Raw genomic sequence first — 6,000 nt, forward strand, 5'->3', positions numbered from 1 at the left:
GGGACATATCTTTTGGAAGACCCCATTTCAGCTCACTATCTCAATCTCCTAACTGCTATTCTCTTTAAGAAATTGATGGCATTTTTTGTCTGCTGATGGTCTACTTTCTGTCCTCTTTATTGAGTTTGTGTATATACTCATATATATTATAGGTATGTATATACATATCTATATATGTGTGTGGTGTGTGTGTTTTCTTTATAACCATTAGATACCAAAATAACTACATTTGAGTAAGTTATGTTATGTTGATGACATTTAGAAATTCACAATAAGGCCAAGGCTTTCTTTCTATTTGCACAACTGACCCCATGGAACAGTCTGGAAAGGCCAGCTGTTTTCTTCCAGGGTAGCATGGACTGGAGCCTGAAGGGGCCCCTACTGCTCATTCTCTCACCTTTGTTCCTTTCCTCTGGATTTTATTTTCTGTAGGACAGAAGTCAGCCTTAGGACTGGTTCAGTTCTGAAAGATGGAGGGGAATTTCCTATTACAAATCAGAAAAGGACTTGGATATTTCCAATGCTTAATTGCAGGGCACTTGCATCCAAGACCCTCCTGTTAAAACACAGCTTCTGTTCCACCCCAGCATGGGGCTCCCTGTCAGCTGGGCAAACCACAACATCAAGGGGTAGACATGTGGTTGGACTGGAGGATGCCTAGAACCAGTGACACTGAGTCGCAAGCATGCCATGGAGAGATTTTGCAAAGGGTGTGTGGTAAAAGAGTGAATCTTTTTTTCCCAAATCAATTAGTAACAGTTCTGTTGTTTTAAACATACACAATCCTTAGGAAACTTGTTCTACTTAGAGTGGAAAATTATGCCAGGGACAAAGTCAACACAAAGAAACGAACTCTGAAGAGGAGCTGGAAAGAGAAACAGTCGAGCGCAGCTCTGGTGAGTCCAGCAGCTCTTTTCCTCGCGGTAACAGCAGTGGTCAGTCAGTCTGCCCAGTCTGTCGGGCCAATCCTACACACTGAAATGGAGGTGCATTGAATGCATCAGGCACCTGATCTAACGGGCAAACCTTGCAGATGTCATCAAACACCTCCACGTGAACTTTAACTGGACAGACACAAGTAAACTATGCCATAGGCTGGAAACAAAACTGCGCTGTTTCTTTTTCCCAAATGAAATCCACACGAAAGGTGCTGGGTGATTCTAAAATGTCCAGAGTAGAAATGGAGTGATCTGAAATGTCAAAGACACACCTATTTTGTAAAAAAAGAAAGTACACTTCAAAATATTCCAGTTCCACATGTGAACAACAAAATACTCTTTTTTTTTTTTTTAAGATTTTATTTATTTATTTGAGAGAGAGAGAGAATGAGAGACAGAGAGCATGAGAGGGAGGAGGGTCAGAGGGAGAAGCAGACTCCCCACTGAGCAGGGAGCCCGATGCGGGACTCGATCCCGGGACTCCAGGATCATGACCTGAGCCGAAGGCAGCCGCTTAACCAACTGAGCCACCCAGGCGCCCAAGTTACTACTTTAATATGAGTAAACATAGCAGAACCCAGAGGCATTGAAATTCTTTTTTTTTTTTTTTAAAGATTTTATTTATTTATCTGAGAGAGAGAATGGGAGACAGAGAGCATGAGAGGGGAAGGGTCAGAGGACGAAGCAGACTCCCCGCCGAGCAGGGAGCCCGATGCGGGACTCGATCCCGGGACTCCGGGATCATGACCTGAGCCGAAGGCAGCCGCTTAACCGACTGAGCCACCCAGGCGCCCCCAAATACTCTTTTACGTAGTGTCCGGTCCCCGGGGTCCCCTTGAAGGTGGCGGGGTGGCCCCGGCCAGGGTCCTGTCAGGTCCGCTCGCTCTAGGCGTCCCGCGTCCTCGCAAGGACCCGGAAGGGCACTCCTTTCCTGGGAGCTGAAAGCTGAGCGCGCGGCGCGGAGGCACCGTCTGAAGCAGGCTTCCTCGCGCGGGGCGTTGTGCTGGTGTGACTGCTGTCCTTAACTGAAGGCCCCCCGCGTTTCGTGTCTCCAGGGCCGAGGTGAAGCGGAGAGAATGCGCTGGGAGCGCGGGTGAGAGGCGGCGTCTCGTTCCCGCACCACAGAGCGGGCCTCCGAGCAAGAAAAGCTCTCCCAGCGGCTCGGGCGGGACGTGGAGCCTCGCTCGTGGCTGCCGGCCGCGTTCCCGCGCGCAGGGCGAGGACGCAGCGCTCGCCGCCCGCGCTCCCGACCCGCTTCGGCTCTGCTCCCGCCGCGCCGACTGGCCGCCGCCGCCGCACTTCGTGGGCAGGGACGCCGACGCCCGCGCGTCGCCGGCCGGTCGGAGCGCTCGCACCGCCTCGTTCCCCTGGCCGTGGCCCGCGACGCCGACTGGCGCCACGTGAGTCCCGTTTTGCTGTACAGCCTTTATTGGTGCTGGCGCCCGCCTGGAGGTGCCTGTTGTCCTGTGGCGACCATCTGGACGGGGTGGTCTGTCCCATCTGAATGACCCGGCCGGCGGCGCCTCGTGGGGCCCCGCTAATCACAGGAGGAGGTCCTCCTCTACTTGTACTTGGAGATCTCCACCCAGATCTTGAGGCCTGGCTCAGGAGGGGCCAGCATGGCCGCCCGAGTGACCGCGGCCTGCCGGGGACGGTGTTCGCTGGGGCCCGGCCGGCCACGCCGGGGACGGGCACCGCACGGAGCCGGTGGGCGGCGGGAACCGTCTGCGTGACTAGCTGCTGGGGCGTCGAGGTGGTCGCAGGGGCGGCGAAGGTGTAGGTGACGGGGCTTGGGCCTGGGCAGCTGCTGCCGCTGCAGGGCTGCTAAAACGGGCCGACTGGACAGGGCCGAGCCGGGTGCGCTCTGGGCAGCCCGGGCCTCCCGGACCGCGGCCGGTTCGCGCTGTGAGGCACCGGGCTCTGGTTCCAGGATCCGGTGAACCTTCCCGCCACTGGCTCTCGGGGGTCTGGGCGCCACGGGACCGAGCAGACCGGCTCCAGCGGGGTCCCAGAGGGATTGCGAAGCAAGGCACGCCCTAGACTGTCCTGTCCTAAAAGCCCACTCTATTATTTGCTTTCAGAGGTAGGATCTGTCCCCCAGAATGAACCTTTGCCTGGTTCTTCCTGGGAACGTGGTACTTCGATGCAAAAACAATTCAGAGAGACATGGTGGTCAATTGATTTCGGCCTGCCATTGTAGTATGGATCGTTTTTAATGATGTGCATATAAATTCCATTTAGAGTGAGTGGTTTATCAGCAGACACTGTAATTGCTTGTATGATTCATTATGTGTAGGGATAAGGACTTTGCATCATCCTTTAGGCTGGCTCTACCAGAAGCTTCCTTTTCATTTTTTGGCTGTGAGTTGTGGGTCATGAAATTAAAGTCAGATGGTATTACATGTCCCCTTTTGTACCCCAAGGCCGTGCTCACCAGGGGCTGGCTGGGCCAGTTTGCAGCACTGGTGGTTCCCCCTTGGGAGGGGTGGGGGTGGACGAGGTGAGCCACTTTGTCTGGAACATCCATGGCGGAGGAGGAGACATGGGCCTGCTCCGGCCTCACCAGGTACTTGGGGACTTGGGTGCCTTCTCCTGCTCTTCTCGCTGGACAGGGCAGTGAACTCGATCTTGATGTTTGTGCTTGGAACCCAAGCGTGCACACGTGTGACAGCTGCAGTGGTGTCATGCCACGCCTCTGGAACCCAGGGTCCACCAACGTGCGCTTCTTGCAGAGGCAGCACAGGTAGAAGTCACTGCCGGCTTGGGGCCTGGGTTATAGGGATGGCTTTGTGGCAGCTCTGCCATGGCTACTGCTGCCCTGGACATGAAGATCTCAGGGCAGTGCTGCAGCGTGAAGCTCCAGTGGCCAATGCTCATGTCCTCTGTGTCCTGGGACCAGTTGTGGGGAATGGTCACCGAGTGCATTAGGTACTCGAACTCAAGACCTTAGATGAGCACCACAGCCCAGTCTTGCCATGGAACTGAGGGCCGCACAAGGCTGCCAGCCCTGTCCCCGTTCTTTGGTGCTTTATTGTTCGGCTCTATAAATGACCTCATACCTTTGTAATAAATCATTTTTTTGTGTGTCCTTAAATTAAACAGAGTTGTTTTGCATACTAAAGCTCAAATTGACAAATGTAAATTCCTTGTTGCAATGCTCTTCTCGGCAACTGGGACCTGATCTTGGGATCCCAATGGTAACTATGATGAATCACCAACACCAACAACAATGCTATCTTTTACTGGGTTTTTAGTAATTCCCCAATCTTCCTGTGACTGGGAACTGATGTAGCTAGCAGATCCTATGATTTGCCCCAGTGAACTGATTTTTCTGTGTGGTCAGCCCTTGTCATGATGATAGCACCCTCTAATAACCTGTTTTTTGGTTGGGTTCAGTGTCAGTCCAAACTTGTGCTACCTACTTCCATTATCTGATCAAACTTTTTCTTTCATGCTTTACTGAGGTATAATTTACATATCATAAGATTAGCCCATTCTCAGTGTATAGTTTAATGATTTTTAGCAAATTTGTACATTGGGTAACCCTCATCACAATCCAGTTTTGAATGCCCAGTCTTAATGTGTATATTTTCCATGGCTCATTGATGAATCCTAATATCATGTACTGTAAAAACTATAGCAACACCAGACATTGGGCACATAGCAGTCAATCCTGGAGATCAGCTGGTGTCTTCAAACTTAATGTAAGGGGAAGGTAGCAATGTAGTAGTTTCAGAGGCAGTTACTGTGTTACTGAAAGAGCAATGCCAAGGGTCAAATAGAAAAGACACTAAAAACCCCAAATTGGATCCAAATAATAGGAATCAGCAAGGTAGACAAGGCAATTGCAAGCAGGGTATGTGGAAGAAATGCTATAGGGTCCAACCTGATGCTGCTGGGCAGATCTCACTGCTTTGAATGGATGTGACACACTTCTGCTTAATAATGCTACCTGGTGCCTGATACCCCCAGATGTTTCAACCTCACTTAATATACATTTTTAACAAGTGGGAATGAAAATATTAACATATATAAGATAGCCTTCGGACTAGGGTTGAAATGTTTTTATTCTTCCTCCTTCACTATCCATTTTACTGTGAATCTATCTGTGAGAAAAGTGGGTAATATGTGACTAAGATAATGGTGATACTTTATTCTAGCTCATATCATACCTTTCTTTGAAATTATTGTCTTCTACTCCATCTCAAACTTATTGATAAATGACATTATGTAGAAGTATCAAAAAATTAAGTTTGCAGATTCCTGAGACTGACTATAGAGCGCTGGTATTACTCATAAGAAGATCTAATATTGAAACCAGACAACCGGAGTGAACTTGGAAGAGAACAAAACTTTACTTTTTTCCCTCTTCCATTGTCTTTACTATCTGTGATCATCTCTTCAAGGTGGCATAACATTGAGTGGCCAGCCTGGTTTCCTGTTGCTTTTGTAAATCCCAGCTTATCATTCTTGGGAACATTTGAAGGTCTATAAATATCTGAGTTTGGGTTTAGCTATGGCTTCCTTTGAAGAAGAATATAGATTAAGAAAGGTACAAAATATATCTTTCCCTCTTGGTAATATTTAGTTGACTTGTTATTTCTTCAGAATAATTAAAATTTCGTGCCAAGGACTACTTTCTGAAGCATCAAAGACAAACAAGAGCCCTGAAAAACATAGACACCAGAAATCTTTCTTTCTTTTACCTTTATTATATGGGTTACCATGGAAATGGAAGGGGTTAGAACAGAGAAAACCAGAGAACATATGGTACTATTCGGGATTATATCAACTTGGTGAAGGTTTCTCTTTTAGAGACAGGATCAATTAGGACAACTGACTAACTCACATTGCATGGTGGACACTAAATGGCCAATAAAATTCCTAGGATTTTTCAAAGCAAATGGTGTTTGTATCTCACCAAAGACCCACATCGAAAATGTTACCCGAGTCTTGTTCATAGTACTTCGAAAATATCTCCACGATTCATTGATTTTTATGATTTCCCTGTTTCTGTCACCTTTCTCAAGCCCCTTCTACTTCTTGCCTGCATTCCTGTGAT

General features: G+C 48.9%; 1 pseudogene; it reads right to left on the bottom strand.

Moving 5' to 3' along the window:
• Nucleotides 1–2,499: 2,499 nt before the first annotated feature.
• Nucleotides 2,500–3,863, bottom strand: LOC123836533 (forkhead box protein K2-like; annotated as a pseudogene).
• Between the last annotated feature and the right edge of the window lie 2,137 nt (nt 3,864–6,000).

This window comes from Mirounga angustirostris, unplaced genomic scaffold (assembly GCF_029215605.1).
Source record: "Mirounga angustirostris isolate CCGP_5_RB_7025 unplaced genomic scaffold, mMirAng1.0.hap1 SCAF_8, whole genome shotgun sequence".
NCBI lineage: Eukaryota > Metazoa > Chordata > Mammalia > Carnivora > Phocidae > Mirounga > Mirounga angustirostris.